At 42.0% G+C, this 21,790-nt stretch overlaps 1 protein-coding gene across 2 annotated transcripts in view; it reads left to right on the forward strand.

Annotated features, from left to right (window-relative positions):
* The window catches only part of ZNF423 (zinc finger protein 423), a 423,634-nt gene that overhangs the window by 157,051 nt on the left and 244,793 nt on the right, over positions 1-21,790 (forward strand). Inside the window, exon 1 of one of the 2 annotated variants that reach the window (XM_027869812.1) lies at positions 7,566-7,623. The exons of the other annotated variant lie outside the window; for it this stretch is intronic. The gene's annotated coding sequence lies outside the window, so the exon portion shown is untranslated. Of the gene's footprint in view, positions 1-7,565; positions 7,624-21,790 lie in introns of those variants that run through there. 2 annotated transcript variants of the gene reach the window in all.

Below are 21,790 nucleotides of genomic sequence, written 5' to 3' on the forward strand. Positions count from 1 at the left end.
GGAGGCTACAGGCTGAAGCTGGGAGGCTTTGCTACTTAGTGGATTGTAAGACTTCAGACACAGATAAGACCTCAGTTTCCTTATCTGGGAAATGCTAGGTGGTGCAGTCCATAGAGCCCTGGGCCTGGAGTCAGAAAGACCTGAGTTCAAATCTGGTCTCAGACACTTCCTAGCTGAGACCCTAGGCAAGTCACTTCACCCTGCTTACCTCAGTATCCTCATCTGTCAAATGAGCTGGAGAAGGAAATGGCAAATCACTCTAGTATCTCTGCCAAAAAAAACCCAAATGGGGTCATGAAAGAGTTAGACTCAACTGAAATGACTGAACAACAACATTCCTCATCTGTCAAATGAGAGCAGTTTGAACTACAGTATTTCTAATCCCCCTACTCCTCCCTGTTCCAAGAGAGACAGTGGTATTGTGGAATGATTACTGCTTCTAGAGTTGTAGGTCCTTGGTTCAAATACTGCCCTAGCTACTTGCTGTCTCTGTGATGTTACCAAGGTCAAGCTTCTCTGGGGTTCAATTTCTTCATCTGTCAAATGCAATGTTGGGTTAGTCTAGGACTGCTTAACCATTTTTTTTTTTGTTTCGTGTTCCCCATTGGCCATCTGGTAAAGTGTATAGACTCTTTCTCAGAAGAATGTTTTCAAAAGCATAAAATAAAACACATAGGATTAGAAAAGAAACTGATTATACTGAAATACAATTATCTATAGCTAGACTTAAATATAAAACTAAGTATACAGTCCCTAGATTAAGAACCCCTAGGTTAGATTAATCAACCAGAAAGCATTTATTAAATGCCCACTAGATACTGGGGCTACAAAAAAATAAAAATGAAAAAGTCCCTGCCTTTGAGGAATTTATATTTTATTGGGGGAGACAACATAACAGATGATCTCTAAGGTCCTTTCCTAGCTCTAACATTTTATGAGGTCCCTGAAGCACCTTCAAACTAAAGAGTCACCCTCACACAGCTGGGTATTTGCTACTTTGACCATTTTTTAAAGTCATGCTGGTTTTTCCAGGTTCTTCTAGCCTTTCATGCATTGGAACAGAATACCTGATATGATCCATGTATTTCATGCACAAGGCATGTGGCACAATGAATAAGATGCTGGACCAGTAGTCAGGAAGATGAATTCAGATCCAGCCTTAGCCTTATTAGGGGTGTGACCCTGGTCAAGTCGGCTTCAGTTTCCTCAACTATAAAATGGGGATCACCATAGCACTTAGCTCTCAGGGTTTTGTGAGGATCAAATGAGTTAGTATTTTTAAAGTGCTTGGCATGTTGTAGTTGCTTAATAAATCCTTCTATTTTTCCTTCCTCCTTCCTTCCTTCCCTCCCTCCCTCCCTTCCAAAAACCCACCAAGAAAAAGATAATGGAGGATAGTTTTAGGGAGAAGTGAGTGGGGTGAGATTCTCGGATTGGGTTCCCAGATTATCTTGCTTACTACGAAGTTTTGAGTCAGTTGCTATTTGTTTCTGCCAAAATGAGCAGAACAGTATTTAGGTCTCAGGGGGCAGTCAAAACTAGCTCCCTGGATTGAGGTTCATCATCCATTCCTGTTGAATAATCACCCATTCGTATTGATGCTCTCTATTTTAGACCGTAAGTCTCTGAAGCATAAGTACCCATTCGATTCAGATACCCACTGTGCGCTGGTCAACCCTTTGCTAGACATTGGGAGAGACATATTGAAAGCAGACAGACTTTGTCCTTTTTAATGAAGAGGCTGCAAAGTAGTTGAGGAGATAAGATTTATAATAAGCAAGGCCTTGGAGTCAAATGACACAAATGTTAAATTGTGTGATATAGACTACAAGTGGCATACCTGCCTAATTTACTTTCTGTCATTTCCATCCCAGCACCTCATTCTGATGGGCTTTTTTTTCATCCCTATTTGAAGATGACCCAATGATGAGTGATAAAGTGCTGCTTTCCTTAGGGAATCATTCAATTTAGCCAACATTTATTAAGCATTAATGCACTATGCTCAGTGTTATAAAAGATGAAAAATGCATCATTTCTGCCCTTAAGCTACTTCCACTTTACCACAGTTATACCAGTGAAAGCTGATAAGAGACTTGATGCTGGCCAATGACTGCAAGAGCCTAGACGGAGGGCTTATTCCTCTCAATGGAGTGAAGATGGGAAGGTGATGTTTGGAAGGCTGATGGCGGCACTTAAGCCTGGGATGTCCATCAAGTTCTATCTGATAGTCACGAATGGTCCCTGAAACATGGCTTATGAGGGCACCTTCTGCTCTTCTCTGTTCTTATGAGCACCAAGTGCAAAAGTGACTTGCGGGTTTTTTCTTTTCCTCCTTCTTCTAAGCATAAATTAACTTTTTTTTTGCTCCCATCACTTTGTCCCACCCAAAATTTTTAGTGTGGACCCCACTAGTTGAAACAGACAGAAATGTGCAGTGGGAATTCATGTGGGAAGAGTTCTTGCATGGAAACAAATTTTGGGTTTTAGGTTGTGGGATCATAGGATCATAACTTTAGAGCTGGAAGGGAATTCGGAGGCCCTCAAATTCAGTCGCCTAATTTTATAGATGAAGAAACTGAGGACCAGAGAGACAGTTACTTGCCCAAGGTCACACCAGTAGAAAGGATCAGAGTGAGAATTTGAACTAGACCTCTGATACTAAATCCATTACTCTTTCCTTTCTATCATGCTGCCAGAAAAGGATCATGGGATCATAAATTTTAGAGCTGGAGAGACTCTTAGTGGCCCCTGAATCCAACCCTTTCATTTTATAGAGGAAGAATTGAAGTTAGGCTAAGTAACTTGCCCCCAGTCACACATGTAGTAAAATAGCAGACCCATGAACACTTGTACTAATCAGCTTCACCATTCAACACAGTATTTTCATTATTACTATTATTATCATTATCATCATCATTATCATTATTAACCACCTGAGTTTCTAGCTGGTTCTTCTGGAAAGTAGAACTGTCACTCACTGTGTAGCAGAAAGTTGAATGGTCTTATTACTCCACATATGCATTTCAGTCACTAAGTGTGTCACTTTTTGTTTCTTCAACATATTTTAATATTAAGGACCCTTCTACTCTGAAAGAGGACTGACTGGGCTAGATGATTGAATGACCTATTTAACTCTTTTCATTTAGTTTGGAAGAGCATTCTTGGGACTTTGTTCCTTAGGAGATCTCTTCAGTTCAATGCATATATTCCATGGGACATGTCTGTCCTCTAGATATTTCCTAAGGCACCTGTGGTGCCCATAGCCCAGTCATTTATAAAACTAGGTGAACTGCGTGACATTTTTGGCTTGTATAGGCACTTGGGTGTCTTAATGTAATGGCAATTATTGTTAGTTGTTAAGTAGTTTTCAGTCATGTCTGACACTTTGTGACCCCATTTGGGGTTTTCTTGGCAAAGATACTGGAGTGATTTGCCTTTTCCTTCTCCAGCTCATTTTCCAGATGAGGAAACTGAGGCAAACAGGGTTAAGTGACTTGCCCAGGGTCACACAGCTACTAAGTGTCTGAGGCCAGATTTGAACTTGGGAAGATGAATCTTCCTGACTCCAGGCCACTCCTGGATTCCTTTATGAGTGACAGAGGAAAAGTGGAGATATGGTGGACTATATTGTCAGAGAGATGGTCTATGGCTTTGGGGACCTCTTAACTCAATGGAGAAAGCAGGATTGTTACCGTTAGGGAGGCCTAGTCTGCTGAAAATATGTGGTCCCTGCCAAGGCGAAGATTCCATTCACATGTGGGAGACAAAATACGAACAAAAATAATAGAAGCTTTCGAGTAGTATGGCTTCCTTTTGGAATGCCACGTCCCATTAGTGAAAAGGGAATTCTGGATACTTGGGTTTTAATCTAATAATATTTTAAAAGTGCTTAGCACTGTGCCTGGAAGATAGTGGACATTTAATAAAATACGTATTCCCTTCTCTACTAATCTTACTCCAGCCACTAAAACTAGTTGTACAAGGCTGCTGGTAAATCTTTCCTACTTCTTAGGTCTTGGTTTCTTCATCTGTACAATGAAGGAATTGCACTAGGTAATCTCAAAGGTCTTTTCCGGATTTAAGTCTGTGGAAACAACTAAAACAACTGTGCTTTAGCAGCATGCCACCAGCGACTCAAAATACTGAGGGAGCACAGACAGATCCTCCCAGAGGGAAGTGCATCTCTGTCCTTCCTCTTCCAGAGGAGCAGCAGAGCTACTCACTAGCCACAGAGCTCTGGACTCTGACCCTATTACATCTGCCCTTATCTTGTTAGTCATATATAACGAAAGGTCCCTGAAATGGTTGGTGACCATCGACTTTTGGCCCCAGCAAGTGAGTGGTAAGTGGTGGCTTCTCTATAGCCAACTTTTAATCAGACCCCTGATTCCCAGGTGAGAGCTCTTGGCTTTTCCTTGATTGTACTTGCTGTCGACCTCAGAAGATTTAGAGAATTTCAGTACTGATAGAGTTTGCTTTTTGCAGAATGAATGCCTGTTCCTGGAAAGGGAAGTAGGTACCGAATGCCATCTAATGTGTTCCAAGATTCATGCTATTTTAAGAAACCTGTTGTGAATTCTTTTACAAATGAAGAATAGTTTTCAATCAGTCAATAAGCATTTATTAAGCCCTTATTATATGTCAGGTATGACAGTGTTGATAATAACATCCCCCATTTATTAGTTACAAAATGCTAGCTATTATTTTCATGTGAAGAAGGTTATGATATCCACATTGTGGTCCCAGTTGAGGTTAAAGAGACTGGTTTTGATCTAGAAGTCATCTCTGGAACCTGGAAGCTGAATATTTTTTTTCCTAAGTGTGATCTTATTATTTTTAGTCTGACAAAATGTGATGAGATTATAAACCAAAAGTGACTTTTCTTCCCACTCCACACCTTTACCCTCCCCTCTGGGTTGTCCTAGTGTTAGGATTAATTGTGTCCTTCATTTCCTGTGCTGCCATTTAGACTAAAATTCATGATATAATAGAATCTCAGAATTGGAAAGGTCCTCAGAGATTCTTCTAACCAAACTCTTCCCTGAATGAGAATCCTCCCTCCGATGAAGTTAACAGGTGGCCTTCCAACCTTTGTTTGAAAATTTCCTGTGAATCTCATTTCCCCTCTCTGTGCCTCAGTTTATTACCTTTTAAAGCAAAGAGTTTGCATTTCATAATTTTTAAAGTCTCTTCCAGCTCTGAAATTGTATTATAACAGTCTATGTTTAATATTATTTTCAACAATAATATACTCTGTATGATCTTTTATGTCATCAGTATCAGGTGAAGTATCCTCAGTCCCCTTATGATGTGGTGGTACAGTATAGTACTTAATCAGAGTTAGATGAGCTTCTCTTGAGGAGCTGATGAGTTCTTCTGGTTTTGCCTTCTCTCTCTAAATAAGAAGCCTCTCTCTCTCTCTCTGTCTACCCCCGCCCACCCCTGCACTAAGCTCCAGATGCTACAGAATTCTAACAAAAATGGCCTCGCTGACATTGATCTGGGGAGAGCAGAGAGACAAATACAACTGAGGAACCTCAGCTTTCCAATGAGGATTTGTGGGTCTCAAAGCTTTGGATGGGTTTCTTTGTTGCTTTCCCCTTTCCCAAGATTGGGTTACAATCATAAGAGAATTTGAGAATCAAAGTTGTAAAGGACCGAAAAGGTCATCTAGTCAACTCCTTATTTGACATACTCTTTTTTTGGGAGAGTAGAAAGGACTTTCTTTCCTAAGACCACACTGTGAATTACTTAGCTGTAGAGCTGTGCCTAGGACCTGTATGTCCCAGTGTTCTGATCCGGTGATTTTTTCATGACAGTACAGACGTTAATTTCCTCTGTGGTCACATTTGTGAGTTCTAAGCTCTGTTGGTGTCAGTAGGAACAGTAAGGGCCGTAGAATACCACCCTAACCTGGGTTAGATAGGGTCTTAAAACAAAATAACTAGGAACCCCCCCCCCCCCAATCTACTTCCATCTGGATTCAAGGAGACCATTCTCAGGGCAGCAGTGTCACTAAGGCCACTTTTGTTCCAGCTCTCTGGCATCTGGAGCTCAGCTCAACACAGATACATGCACATGTACACATACCCACACACTTGGGTTCTTGCCTAAAGAAGGCAGAGAGGGGAAAAACTATAGGGAAAGCCAGAGGAATAGATGGGACGACCAGAGAAAGTAAGAGGGAGAATTTCAGGGGAGGAAAAGTGCAAGTACAAATGATATTTAACTCATATACAGGCTTAAAATAAAGATAAAGTATTGGTTGAATTTTTTGGCAGCAGATTTAAACACTCTCAGTGTGCCAGCTTCAGGAAAAAAATGTATAGGGGATTATAAAATGCCTCATTTTGTGTTAAACGGTTTTATGTCAGAGTTGACTGGCTAAAAATTGGCTGCCTTTGGAAATGACATCATGGGGGGGGATCAGTCTTAATTAAAAGGAAAAAATGTGGCTAGCCTGGCTGCTGAGCCAGTTGGGGGACAGCTTGCTTGGAGGTTTTGCTGTGTGACCCGAGGGGAGGCTTCTGGGTGTGGAGTCCCGGCCTCACCACTGCTTTTGACGGTTGCTGCCCTGGGTAATTGGCCGAGCATGTCCGCATCAGGGACTGACAGGCAGTGGCGGGTTCATCTCTGTAAGACGAGAGCCTGACCCTTCTGAGACAGAGAAGGGGTAGAGCGGGTGGGGAGGTGAAGGAGGAAGGTTAGATTGCATGGAGGGGAGCGGGCTGCTGGGGTAGGGGGAGGACTGGAAGTCGCTTTGTGAACTTGCCCCTTCTGGGGCCGGGGATGGGGTGGGGGAGGGGCTAGCGCTCCTCTCCTGGTGACCAGGATAGTTGGCAGACAGCCCCGAGCTGCATCCCAGCCCTTCTTAGCTGTCAGCGGATGTCACTGCAGACACCTCTGCTGTCCAGAGGAGCCCACATACGTAGGGAATCGCCGACACTCAAGGATAAAAAAAAAAAATCTTATAGTGTTTGGGCTTTGAGTGGCTCAATCCCCCAGCCCCCTTTTCCCTTCATCCTCCCCTTCCCCCTGCCCTTCCTTCCCCTCTTTGAAGGAAACCATCCAAGAATGGTTTGAATTAGCCTGTTGCTCTTGCCTGCTTGGCATTTCTAGGGGAATGGAGCCCAACCAAAATTTTAAGCAAATAGAAGTCACTTTTTTGAGATGCCTGGATTTTTTTCCCCCTTAAAAAAAAGAAAAAGAAAAAGAGGAAGGGCTTAACTTCTGTCCTGAGGGTGATAAAGCCACAGTGTGCGGCTGGAAAGCATCTTGACCTCCCCTCCCCAGAATGCTGTTGTCTTAGTCTGTCTTTCATTTCCTTTGGTTGAGTGAAGGCCAGGGTATTCAGAGGGGAGAGAAGTCCAAGGGAGGGAGGGGAGCAGAGGGGAGAGGAGGGAGTAGAGCGGAGGGGAGGGGAGCAAAGGGGAGGGGAGGAGGTGGGGTGGGGGTGGGGGTGGAGTGCAGTTAGAATCCCGCTGGCCGGCAAGAGGATTGTTCCACCGTATACTCAGTCTGTCCAAAGGCTTCACCTTGGTTTTCCTGCTCCCTGTTTCCTGCCATTGGGAACTGCTCCCTTCCTACCTGCTCCATGGCTGGAAAGCTGGGACCACAGACAAAGTAATGAGATCACCCAATCAGGTTATTTTTTGTGGGAGTTGGGGGAGACGGAGGAAGGGTGGCAGGGGTAAAGGCGTCAGGAGCTGGGGTGGGTTTCCCAGTTAGCTTGTGGGTGGGGTTTGAGGCGCCTAGTGGGAGTAGACTAAGATCCATGGATTCGGGGATTGGCACTAGAATCCTCACATCTCTCGCTTTTTCCTTTCCTTCCCCTCTTTCTGCAAAACAGTCACTCCTGACATGTGATTTCCCATATCTGGCATTTTGGGGGTGGAGGCATCCATCAACTTCCCTTCAATGGCCGGCTCTCGGGCGCTGCTGGAGAATTGGGATACTGAGTCTTGCTTGGGGAGAGACTGTTGGGATACAGTGAGAAGGGCACTAGATTTGCAGTTACAAAATTGTTCTTGTCCTGGTGGCTCAGCTACTACTCCCTGTGTGACCCTGTGCTAGTCATTTCACATCGCTGAGTGGCAGTTTTTTCTTTTGTGAAATGGGAGTGCTAATGCCTGCATTACTTGCCTCAGCCTTGATGTGAAGAAATCACTTTGTTGGCTTGAAAGTGCTAATGAATGTAAGCTATCGCTAGCTGTGTGACCTTAACCAAATCGGTTTGTGGCTGAGCCTCATTCTCTCTTTCTGTAAAATGGGAATAATGAAGCCATTATCTGTAGATTTTCCCGGACTAGTCTGAGGGTCCTATGGACTGGTGGTGGCTGAAGGCTCATGCTTCCTCGAAGTGTTATGTAAATGTAAGCTTCTTTTCTTATTCAATTGAAGAATTGGAATATAAATACTATTATTATTCCTCACTAGGAGTTGGTAGAGATTTGTTTAGCTACTTGCTTGTTGGCCCATTCTGGGAGAATTGAGGTTCTTTTTTCGTTTGTTTGCTGCCGGGTATTTTTGCCTTTTTCCCTTCTCGGGGATGTGCCAGCAGCCAGCGATTTGGTCCTGTACTGTAATTTCACAGATTATGAAAATAGAGTAGCAAATTTGTCAGACACATGGACTGGTTCCTGGCAGGTGTTGCTGTTCAAATCACCGAGTACACTGCCAAAACTTTGTTATTTGCATAAATGTAGAATTGAACAGGTTATCATTCCGATTAACGCCATTTACTGCTTAACTACTGGAGAAATTGGCAACCAAAGTTGTTGCAGGCCTACTACCACTTTGACAATGCCATTCCATTCGCTGCTTCACAAGGGATAATGGCAGCTATGAAGTCAAGGAAAAAGCTAGAAGGTCAAGGGTATTTTGGTAGAGTCTCTTTGTGCATTATGTATTTATATGGCACATGGTTTCCATTGTTGATTCCATTGCTTCCAGGACCCATAGAGAATAAGACTAGAAAACTCATGCCCTGAGCTCCAAAGCTAATTTTTATTTGCATGCAAGGCAAGGTGAAGAGGTTGTAACCTGAGGTTCATCTCATACAGATTCATAATCCTAAGAGTGGAATTAGACATTAAAGCAGAATTAGAAGTAAAAAATGAAGACAGTTCCTCATGACAGATGACTATAGTATGGCAGTTGACTTTTCCAATAGTGTTTGGGGATTAAAAGGGAAGATAGATAACTAGCCCCTTTTGGTGGGGGGGATTGGGGGAAGGACGACAACTCAAATCTTTGACCAGTCCTGGAGTCAGCCAATGCGATAAAAGCTGCATTTCCCTAAATCCAATTATCTTTCCTGGTTCTTTTCCCCAGTGATGCTTTTCCCATGGGGTAATTCAGAGCAACATAGAGAAATAGAATGTTAGAGCTAGAAGACACCTTAAAGATCATTTAATCTATTTCCTCATTTACAGAATAGGGGAAACAAAGCTCAGAATAGTTAAGGGGCTTGTCCAAGGTCACAAAACTAAAGAGCAACAGAACCCACATCTTTTTACTTTCAGTCTTAGTTTTTTCCCTACTACTCTATATGATGTCTTTCCTGGGACAACTCAGTATTACCCAGTCATTATCCAGAATTCCCACCCCAGCTGGTCAATGAAGTGCCTTTTCTCCACTGACAGTGGATTGGAACCCAATAACATCATCAAAAACCATCTTCAAAAAAGCCTGTATTAGTTGACTTCTTGTGTGGGACCATGAGTGAGGCTCAGTACAGACACAATGTCTTGGATTCCCTGCTGTGATTATTTGAGTTTCAGTGCCTTGTCATTGTTTGATTTGGTGACACTTCTCTCTTTCTAAAAGGGTTACATACTATAGATTCAGTTATAAAATTTCAAGGGAACTAACGGTTACTTCCCTGTTTTAAAGCAGTTTGTAATATTCATCAAGATAATTAGAGACACCCTGGGGCTCACAAACACTAGACCTTGGAGTCCTGGCTTGAGATACTTATAGTCTATGAGGAATCTACTTTATACTGACCTCTGAATTTCTTTCTTAGGGAGTGTTTGCCTCTTGGTTTCATACCAACCCTGGCAGATTTTTCCAGTCTTTGTTCATGTTCTTCACCACCTGAAATATACCTTTCTGCTCTCTTTCTATCCAAATTCCTGCTCACCCTTCAAACTGCACAATTCCTCTTGGAAGCCTACCCTAGCAACTTCTGCCAGCATTGACCTCTTTTGTTTTCTTCTTCTAATTTCTCATAGCTCTGAACTATACAATTTAACTCTTGATTTTTTACTGGCTTGTCTTGTTCTCTGCTTCATATATATGTGCTTTGTTTTTCCAGCTAGTTTATGAAAGTTGAAGGCAAGGATCATGTCTTTTCTTTGTCTTCTCCCAGGCAGCCAGTGTAAGATTCTTAATAGATACACATTGGTTGATTGAATCAAATAAAAAAGAACTGCCAAGTGGTTTTCTCCCACCTGAACCCTGGGACTTTGCCCATGAGCAAAGTCCAAATAGACAGGGAAATTCTTTAATCAATCAGTCTGTCAGTCAATCAAATATTTATTAAGTGCCTAAGTTTACAAATAGTAAGAATGAAACAATCCCCACTCTTTTTTTTTTTTAGGCATTTGGGGTTAAGTGACTTGCCCAGGGTCACACAGCTAGTGTTATGTGTCTGAGGCTGGATTTGAACTCAGGTCCTCCTGAGTCCAGGGCCGGTGCTCTATCCACTGCACCACCTAGCTGCCACCAATAATCCCCACTCTTAAGGAGTTTACTATCCAATACTTCAGAGTTCCTCTTTGTAGATGACATCATGTTGTATGGTATTGTGTCCCCTAAAACTAGAGTCTCTTCAATGAGATCATCATCTACTTCAAAAGAATTTAGCCTAGCCATCCACACAGGAAAAAATAAGTGGATGAAGAATGCCTATTACTTATAATATTTCAAGTAGTCAAATGAATAGACACTTATGTTTATCCATCACATTTACCCTTATATGACAATATGCACATATTTACATGTAAATAAACTCACATAGATGAGGGAGGAGATTCTGGTTAAGTGACTTGCCCAGGATCACACTGCTAATAAGTAACAAAGGAGGCATTTGAACCCAGATCTTCCGATTTGAAATCCAGTACTCAAGCCACTCTGTTACTCTACCTTTCTTTTAAACACTAGTTTTCTGATGATGTGACTTGAGTCATGAAACATAATGATCTCCAAAGAATCAAAATTACAGTTTTCCAAAAGGTGAGTGGAAAGACTATGGTGGGTAAGAACCTGGTATTACCAGGGATGATCTGCACACAAGAGTGGCATAAAAGATATCGTCAAAGACAGGTACAATTGGAAAGGGAAGCGGGTGGATCTGGTTGCAAGAGCAGTTTGGAATGACAATGAACTGCTCAAATACTACCCTTATGACTGAAAAAAAAAAACAAAGCAAAATCAAAGGAAGGCCTGCAGTGCATTCACATTGCCGTCCACGTTTATATCTTGTCTTCCTGGCTAGGTTATAAGCTACTTGAGGGCTGAGAGTTTTTAGGGTTCTTTGTATCTCCAGTGTGTATATCATGGTGCCCGACACATAGTAGGTGTTTAATAAATGCTTGTTGACCTGACTTCAGTAGAGTCTCCATGCAGGATTTATGGAAGGATATGAAAAAGATTTCCACTGGAAAAGATGGTGTGGTTGGGTTGTGATCAGCACTGGTGGAAGGATTAACTGCATTTGAGATCATGGATTTATTGAAGAGAATAATTGGGGTTGAAGATAGGCGAAGTTTTGGTGATGGTTGGATAGGACTGCCTGGGGATTTGTTACTCAGATGACTAATTTTTGGGTGCTATACCTTATTCATCCTTTTAGAAACTTGAGGTGGGGAGGGGTAAAGGTCCAATTACAAAAAGTCGAATGCACTTACAGCCTCATTTTGTTTTGGGCTCTCCAGACAAAAGACATTATTACTTTTGCTGTTGTCCTGACTATAAAACTCACTCTTCTTCCCCTAGTATAGGTGGCATTCTTAAAAGGCATCTGTGTCCTTTGAAGGCTTTCTGTTTTGGTCAAGCATAGATTCCTAATGCTGATAAAACATTTACCCTGAATGGACAGCTTCTCATTCTGTTGTTGTTCAGTTATTTCAGTCGTGTCTGACTCTTTGTGACTCTTTGGGGTTTTCTTGGCAGAGATACTGGAGGGGTTTGCCATTTCCTTCTCCAGCTCATTTTACAGATGAGGAAACAGAGACAAACAGGGTTAAGTGACCTAGCTGCCCTATCTCATCCTGGAAAAGTCATTTTATTCCAGCCATAAGAATGGATATATTTTTTCTCCTACACTTTTACCCAGTACTTTTGTTGAATGGTAGATGGAATGGATGAAATTGAATCTCACCTCTTTCTTCTTTCTGACTTCTGATGATGAGAAACTAATGAATCATCTGCTTAATGTAAAGACTTTGGTATAGAGGAAGAAATACTGGATTTAGAGTCAGAGAACCCACATTCAAATCCTGCTTATTCCATAGATTACTTGTGTGACTTTGGGCAAGTTGTTCACTTTTCTGGGCCTCAGTCTCCATCTGTAAAATGAGTGGTTTGAATTAGCCCTAAGCCTATTATTTTATGATAGCAAGGAAAGAACTATCCCAAAATGCAATGAGTTACCTCTAGAGGTAAATGGACTGTATTTTGTTACTGGATGGCTTTAAGTAGAGGTTGGGGGACCACTTGGCCAGGATGTTGTAGAGAATATTTCTGTTAGAGGGTATAGACGACCTTTTTGGTCGCTTCTAACACTAAGGTTGGACAGCTAAGTGGTGTAGTGGTTTGAGCACCAGGCAGGGAGTCAGGAGGACCTCCGTTCAAATCCAGCCTCAGATGCTAGCTACGTGATCCTGGGCAAGTCACTTACCCCTGTTTGCCTCAACTATAAAATGAACTGGAGAAGAAAATGGCAAACTATTCCAGTGTCTTTGCCAAGAAAATGGGGTCTTGAGGAGTTGGACATGACTGAAAAATAACTCAACCACATGAACTTCTATGAGGTGGAATAGCCAAAGAGTTGGAAGCTGGAAAAACCACAGATGAAGCTCATGCACAAAGTAGACACCAGCCAGCCTCTGGGTGAGTACCTGGTGTTCAAGCACAAGTGAAATTATTTGTAATGCACATCATCTTCACCATCATCTTCGTAATCATCATCTCTCTCATACCTTATCTATATATCTCTTCCCATTCATCCATTCATTCTTTCATTTAGGTAACCCCTCAACTCTTTGGAGAAGTATTGTGGCTTATGCTTCATGTCACCTAGCTCAGGGTTGGCCACACAGTAGATACTTAATATTTGTTTAAACAGTGATTTCTGTGGTATGTGTGTGACCTTGGGCAAGTTATTTCCCCCTCAGTTTTCTTCTCTGTAGAATCTCTAACATTGTTACAATCTTGGTGTTTTGTGGTTCAAGGATTCAATCAGTCAACTTTATTAATGAAATGAAAATCTTCTAGGAAAGCAAGACCATCATCTTTATCCAAGAGATGACTTAGATTCTTAGCATTGTAAACTATTTAGAGCTGGAACGGAATTTAAGAGATCCTGTAGAATGGAGAGATGGAAACACAGATGCAGTGGTTATGGATTAGATGTTTGGGCTGATTGTTGCCTGTTGAAAGGGTTGGTCCCACTGAAACTTTGTTTTTCCTTCCTTACTCTGATGAGCTCAAGGATTGTGATCTCTTGGCTCCTAAGATGGAGTACCTCATTTTGGTAGCCCTTCTACCCATTTCAAATGCCTTCTTTCTTTCTTTCTTTCCTGGGATGACAATGACTCTCTTTCTCCTTATCATTATTTTAAATAGATAGCTCTATCAAAGTCTCTCACTTTACCCTTCTATGTTTCTCTATAAAAATAGTGTGTAAATCAGATCCTATTATCCCATTGACTTACCTTATCATTTCAGGGTTGTGCTACTTTCATTTCTGATTGTTCTCTAATTGGCAATGGCTTTATTTCTCTTACCCCCCTCTGTCAGGCTGTTAATGATCTGTAGACAAACACTTAAATGCACTAGGGGAAGCTAACTGTTTGAAGGAACCCTGCAGGGAATCCTTTTGTAAAGCAAAGAATTCTTTTGTAAAGCAGATAATCACCATCTAGCTTCTTGAGTTTTGTACATTTGGGAGCTTTCTTAGAACGAGGCACACCTGCTTTACATCAGGAAAAAAAGTTCTTATTTAGCCTTTTCTGGGTGCAGGTGAGAAGGAAAAAAAGGGCAACTTGCAAGACCTTCCCTGGCATGTGGGCTGCCACCTGAAGGCTTTGCTACCATCTGTCACCTGGTGGGGAGGGATCTGAAGGGAACACCGAGCCAGAGGAAGGAGCTGAAGTTTCTTCTCTAACTTGCTCTTGCAAGGAGAAGTTGGCTTTTCCTCAGTGCACTGCTTTCTGTCTTTGGGTATCCTCAAGGCTAATGCTGAAGTAGGCGATGTGGGACATGAGGAAGGGGTGTGTGTGCGTGTGTCTGTGTCTGTGTGTGTCTGTGTCTGTCTGTATCTGTGTCTGTGTGTGTATGTGTGTGTGTGTATGTATGTGTGTTAGAAGGTCCAGGTTATGAGGAATGAGTGTGTTTGTGGCTCAGTTGATTCACAGGTGCAAAATGGAGACATTGGGAGTGTGGGAGAGACAAGCTGGAAATGTTAGGCTCCTGAGAAGTGGGGTACTTGATGAATCTCATTTGTAGGTGAAATTCTGATTTCGTTCTGATCAGTGACTCATAGTACATGATTACTTCACTTTCTAGAAGAGCTATGTTCCTGAGAACTAGTGAGTCTGAGTTTTTGTAAATCAGTTCAGATTTTGAGTGTTCTTGGGGGCATTGGCTCTTTAAGATATCTCTAAGAGAGAATGCTTTTTGCAAAACAAAGCATCTTTTAGTCATACGAGAATGCAAGACTTTGATAATTCCCATTTTTGTATATTGAGTTTTCTCACAACAGGGCACAGCTGGGATAAACATCAGTGCCATCTTCCATCCTGACTACCTTATGCCCTTTCCTAAGCAGAGACTTAATGTGGTAGAATGTTGTGTGACTCAGACAATATTTCCACTCTGCCTTTCTGAATTATTGGGGCAGCTTTGGTTGGCCTATAGGGTACAACCCTGGCCTCCAGGAGCTGGATTGGGTTTGGAGTCATTAAGGGTGACGTTTAGACTTCCAAGTCACCATAAATCTGACTGAGCTGACCTATTTTTCTTTCACTTCGCTGTTGTATTTTTTATGAATGGATGATGAAAAATGTAGCAAGGTCGTTTATTTTAATTTCCTTCTGACACCTGGACTCTGTGTTCTGTGGCAGCTGTCCTACAGCTGACTGGAAGTTTGCCTCCAATCTGGAGGGTGGCAACATCCCCCCTGAATGCTGAATTCACATTTTACTCTGTGCTCCAAAGAGATGGTGGGGTTGGTTGGAGGCCAGTGGAAGGTGGGCATGTAGCAAATGGACCCTTGACTTTGGAGGGGCCCTCCTTACAATACTGGCTTTTGGGAACTCAGGATAATCAACACCCTTGAAAACTAACCATGTGAAACCAGGTTATCAATGTGTAAATATATGTTAGGGTGTTTTTTGGGGGGAGAAGGGGGATAGGGAGGCAATTTGTTTGACCCATAGCATTACTCACTCTATGTAACTATGTGGTGCAAAAGGACTGAATGCTGAATTCATTCTTCACTCTGTGCAAGAAAGACATAGAGGGTGAGCTAGGGGTTGGTGGAAGGGTGGGCTGTAGCTTATGGACCCCTGTGTATGGAACATCTCCTCACTACAAGTTTAGGATAATCGACATACTGGAAGGCTAGCCAGGTGGAACTAGGTTATCAATGTGTAAATATATGCAGGCTTTATTTTGGGGGATGGGTAGAAGAGAATGGGCTGACAATTTGTTTGACCCCTAGGACTGCTCAGTTTATATGTTTGTTGTTAAAGGGCTTCTGGGATTCATAATTTGGCTTCTTTAGGTGGATTTATACAGATTGGCTGGCAAGAAGCAATGGCAACAAGAGTATACATCTCATTTAGGTGACTGTGGAACTGAAGTTATTTAGCTGGCTGATCTCTAAAATTTTTTATAATTTAAGGATTCATATTTTGGACTCAAGGAAAATTCTAAAGGGAATATGTTGTTTTTTGAAGTTCCATATTATATCTTGGGGAGCTTTGTTTCCTTGTGCTCAAAAAGACCTCAAGAAGTCTTTAGTTCACCTAGTCTTTTCTTAGGGCTATACCTAAGCCAGAACAGCTAGGTGGCACAGTGGCTAGAGTGCTGGGTCTGCAGTCAGGAAGACACATCTTCCTGAGTTCAAATCCAGCCTCAGACACTTACTATGAATGATCCTGAGCAAGTCACTTAATCCTATTTGCCTCAGTTTCCTCATCTGTAAAATGAAACCACTCCAGTATCTTTGCCAGGAAAACCCCAAATGGGGTTATGAAGAGTCAAAAACAACAAATCACTAAGCCGTCCTGGAATGACAAGATTGAAGGATGAATCTTGAAAGCAATTTTTCAATAAACAGATTTCACAATCTGTTCTGCTAGATAAACATTTATTAAGTGCCTACTACATGTATCAGGCACTGTGCTAGGTACTGGAGATAAAAAGATAAAAATGAAGCAGTCCCTGTTTCAAGGACTTTACATTCTATTAGGGGGAGCCCTCCAGGGACACCCTGCCTGATAACCTTTGACATTTACAAATTGGATTGGTCCCTAGTATGTGTGGGTTACTGTACTAGGTTCTATGAAGGATAGAAAGAAGTGTAAAAAAGATAGAATTTAGTTCATAGCATCTTAGATCTAAAGTTGGTAAGGGACCTCAGAAGTTACCTAATCTAATTTCACTTCATGGGTGAGGAAAGTGACATGCCCAAGATCATACATTTATATGGTTTCAGAGCCAGGACATACACTGAGGCCATAGGATCATTTGATCATAGATACAGAACTACAAAGATCCTCAGAGGCCGTCTGGTATAACCCCCCTTTTTTTGTTGTTCAGTTGTTTTTCAGTCATCTCCAACCCTTTGTGACCCCATTTGGGGTTTTCTTGACAAAGATACTGGAGTGGTTTGCCATTTCCTTCTTCTGCTTCTTTTACAGATGAGGAAACTGAGGTAAACAGAGTTTACCTTGCCCAGGGTCATATAGCTACTAGTAAGTGTCTAAGGCCAGATTTCATCTTCCTGACTTCAGGCCCAGTGCTCTACTGACTGCACCACCTAGCTGCCTCCTGATTTTTAGTGTTTGCTGATTACTGAGATGGAAATGCTCACGATGAAAATTTACCAACGGGCTCATAAGAGCTGATTCCATCACACCTCTGCCACCTCTGTCAGGCAATGAGAAACATGCTTTATATTTGGTCTTCTGGAATTATGGTCAATCATCGTATTGATCAGAGTTCTTATGGCTATCAAACTTGTTTGTTTTTAAAGTGTTGATGTTAGTATAGAAATTGTTCTCCTGGTTCTGCTTATGTCACTGCATCAGTTCGTCCATGCTTTCCTAGGTTTCTCTGAAACCGTCTCTTTCATAATTTCTTATGGCACAATAGCATTTCATTGATTGATGTAACATAATTTGTTCAGCCATCCCTCAATGGATAGATACCTCCTTAGTGTCCTTGGGGTAGAGACGTGGGTCAAAGTAGTTTAGGAGGTTCTTAATCTTTTATGCATGTGTGTAAGGAACCCCTTTTTCCAGTTTGGGGGAGCCTATGAACCCCTTCTCAGAATGTTTTAAATACATAAAATCAGAGATCACAAAAGAAACCAGTTAGTTATATTGAAGTCATTGCCAAAATATTTTTTAAAAGTTTATGGACCTCAGGTGTTGAACCCCTGAGATTCTAGTCCAATTCATTTATTTTATAGGTAAAATAATGGCACTCAGTGGAAGTTAGTTAACTTGTAGCCGAGCTAGAATTTGAACCCAAGTCTTCTGGCTCTAAATGCAGTGGCTCTTTCCAACATGCCACACTTAACTCTAGGAAAATACAACACTTGGTGGACTACCTTATTTTTTTTTTTTTTTGGCTAGGCAATGGAGTTAAGTGACTTTCCCAGGGTCATACAGTGGACTATCTTTTGATATCAGACCTCATCAAAGTGACACCTGGTTGTTGGATGACAGGGGTAAAGTCCGTTATCAGATCTGTTCCCAAAGCCTTTCCAGGTTGGCTATCAAGCTAAAAATCTGCCAAAGCTTGAGGTCCCCCCTCCCGCATAACTCCAAGAAACCAGACACCTCTCCATTCCATGATGAGGAATAGAGCAAGGACTCCTTCTAGGTGGAGGAAGTATATTCGTATGACTGATTAGATAATATTAAAAGCAATATAAGAGAATTCTTAAGGTAGGATATGATTAATTATATGATAAGCATTATAGGCGTACATATTTAAATTCAAAGAAGGGAAAGACTTCTATGACCTGGAATGGTTTCATAGAGGAGATGGCATTAGACCTAGACCTTGAAGAATGAGCAGGGTTTAGAGAGTTGGGGAAGAGGGGATGCCATTACAGAGTCAGTGAAGCAATGTCCTGTATTTTGGTGGAGGTATCCAGAATTTCTCTTTATTCGTTCACATGCTTACTCATATGGTGGTTCTTGTGTGCACAGATGGTTCTTAGTGAACTTTTGGGACCCTATTTGAAGACCTCCAGTGAGGAAAATTCACATTTATGGGGGAAACTTCTCTCAAGACTCAGCAATGCCTAAAGACTTCCGGCAGCTGGCTATTTCGTCATTTCAGGTGTATGTGTTGGGAATGGTTTCACCATGAGGACAACTTTGTTCTCTGTGTGGGGCAAGACAGAACCCTCACCCCTCCCTCAGGCACTCTGGTTCAACTGTAGCCCAAGCAGCCCACCCTAGGGGCCCCCACAAAGGAAGGAGTCCCTGCTCACCCACCTTCCCCAACCAGGTGCTTAGCATGGTGGTTTGCAGGAATGACTGGCTAGAGGGCTAGAGGGAGGCACATGTGTAAATTTTTGACTTGGAATTTAAATCTGTGCCAGTGCCCAGACTTTTTTTTCCTTCTTTTTTTTTTCTGTGTAGCCTACTACCCCTGGACTTTTAGATGCTCAGAGCTAAAATGGACGTCAGAGGCCATTGAGTTCAACCCATACCTGAATAAGAATTCCTTCTATAGGATCCCTAATCAAAAAGCTGGTCTTCCAGCTTTTGATGGAATACCTCCGATGAGGGGACGTTATGACTTTCTAAAGTAGCTTGTTCCACATTTGGATGGCTCTAATTATTACCAATGTTTTCCTTACATCAAACTTAAATTTGTCTCTTTGTCCCTTGTACACTACCTCAGGAGGTTGTTGTGAGACCAAATGAGATAACATATGTGAAGTGCTTTGCAAACCTTGATAGGCTGTATGAATGTTAATTATTATTATTATTCTAATCTTTGTTCTTAGTTTGACCTGCTAGATCAAATCCTGCTTCAGAGCTCATGGGGTTAGATCTGGAAGGTGACTGAGCCCCTTTAAACACTTGAAGACAGCTGTCGTGTCCCAACCAGGTTTTCTCTTTTTGCAGGCTATACACCTGTAAGTCCTTCAGTTGATCTGCACATGGCATCAGCTCCAGGCCCTTCACCAGTATCCTGGGTACTTTCTGTGGATGGTCTCCAGGGATCTACTTGCAGGCCTTCTTGTCCAATATTCCACCCCAAAGGATGCTATCCGTATTATCCCCAACAAGTGGTCATTCAGCCTCTGAATGCCTGCATTGGCAGAGAGCTCACCACTTTAGGAGAACCTGGTCCAAAACTGGGTAGCTGAATAGCTCCAGTCAGCAAAGTTCTTCCTTAAACAATCTTAATCCAAAATCTGCTTTCCAGTAACTTTAATTCATGACTCCTAGTTCTTCCCTTTGTAATTGCACAGAATAAGTCTACTTCATTTTGCATATGACAGCCCTTCAAATACATGAAACAGTAATTGTGTCCCCATTAAGTCTTCTCTTCTCCATTGAGAGAGGCAGCATGGCAAATATGGAAAGAACCTTGGACTTGGAAATGGGAGGCATTCAAGTTCAAATCTTACCTTCACCACTTACTAGTTGTGTGACCCCAGGCAGGTCAACTTAATCAGTTTCTTCATCTGTAAAATGGGGATGATAATATCTGTAGTGCTTACAACATTGTTATGAGGACCAAATAAGATAATTAATGTACAGTGTTTCTGCAGACTTTTTAAGTGCTGTACAAAAACCTGCTAGCTATTCATGGAATCTTTTAATAGCTGGAAGGGACCTTAGAGGACATCTATATAAACACCCTGGATTTACTGATGAGGAAATTTAGACCCTGAGAGGTTAAGACACTTTTGCAAGCTGACACTGCTCAGTAGAACTGAGATTTGAACTTCAATCTAGTGATGCCACGTTGAATACTCAGAAGTTCTGGCTTCTTTCCCTTACCCTGTTGTCTCTTATTGTTAGTGCTTCAACTAGTCTTCATTTGTTTTTGTAACCTATATTATGGAGCATACAGCTCCCTTTTCTTTCTGTGGCCATTCTTTCTAGCTCGTGCCTTCCTAATACCTTCATTTGCCAACATTTATTGACTACCCATTATGTACAGAGGCCGGAGCCAGGAACAAAGATAAACCTGTGCTCAGACACCATTGTTTCACCTTGAATTCATGGCAATTGTTTGTACCTCTTATTTCTGTAGTGCTGCAAAGTACAAAATATATCCTAACAACTTTCTGAAGTGAGTAGTGCACATATTATTTTGTCCATTTTACAGAGGAGGAAACTGAGGCTCTGAGAGGTTAATTTAATTCAATAAACATTAAGGTTAAATGACCAGACCCACCATTAAGTGCCTACTCAACAAGATCCTCTACTTAGTGCTGGGGATATGAGGACAAAGATGAAACAGTCCCTTCTCCCCAAGAGCTCCCCTTCAACGGGGTTATATGTGTGGTGGTGATGACTTAAACCCAGGTCTCTGACTTTTAAGTGAAGTTCGACTTCTTTTACATCCAATGATTTCTCAAAGGTCAATAAGACTTGTGGTGGGGAAAGGAATAAGCATTTCTATAGCACCACTATGTGTCTGGCACTGTTATAAGCCCTTCTTTACAAATGCTATCTTTGCAAGGTAGGTGCTCTTATTATCCCCATTTTACAGTTGAGGAAACAAAAGACAAACAGCAGGTAACTGACTTGCCCAGGGTCACGTAGCTAGTAATTGTCTGAAGCTGGATTTGAACTCAGGTCTTCCTAACTTCAGACCTGACATGCTATCTACTCTGCTACCCAGCTACCTCTTATGTCCAGGTGCATACTGTAATACTAGGTAGAATGTAATTACTAGGAGTGTTAAGGCTGCCCTGAGGCACATGAAAGTACAACATGAGACTTGGTCCAACAGGTACTTTCTGAGACAGGGACTTTGGGTGAGAGCCTAGTTTGTTAGACCCAGCTGTAAGGTGGGAAGCACAACTTTCATGATGTCTCCATGAAGAGTTGTGTTGTATGCACCGTTGCTTGTTGTCTTATCTAAGTCATTGCCACCACACGTGCTGCCAGCCTGAAGGGAACTCTTGGAGGGGTGGGGCTTTCTTGCTTGTTCGGGCATCCTTTTCACATGCAGAAGACCTGGCAAAGACCCTGAGCAGCTTTTTAACCTCTTCTCTTTCAAGGAGGGCAATTGCTAAAGTTCTCTGTGTGAAGGCCACTCTTCCTTTTTATCTCTTGGGATGGATGAACCA

This window comes from Vombatus ursinus, unplaced genomic scaffold (assembly GCF_900497805.2).
Source record: "Vombatus ursinus unplaced genomic scaffold, bare-nosed wombat genome assembly UNPS02014793.1, whole genome shotgun sequence".
In the NCBI taxonomy this organism is placed as follows: domain Eukaryota; kingdom Metazoa; phylum Chordata; class Mammalia; order Diprotodontia; family Vombatidae; genus Vombatus; species Vombatus ursinus.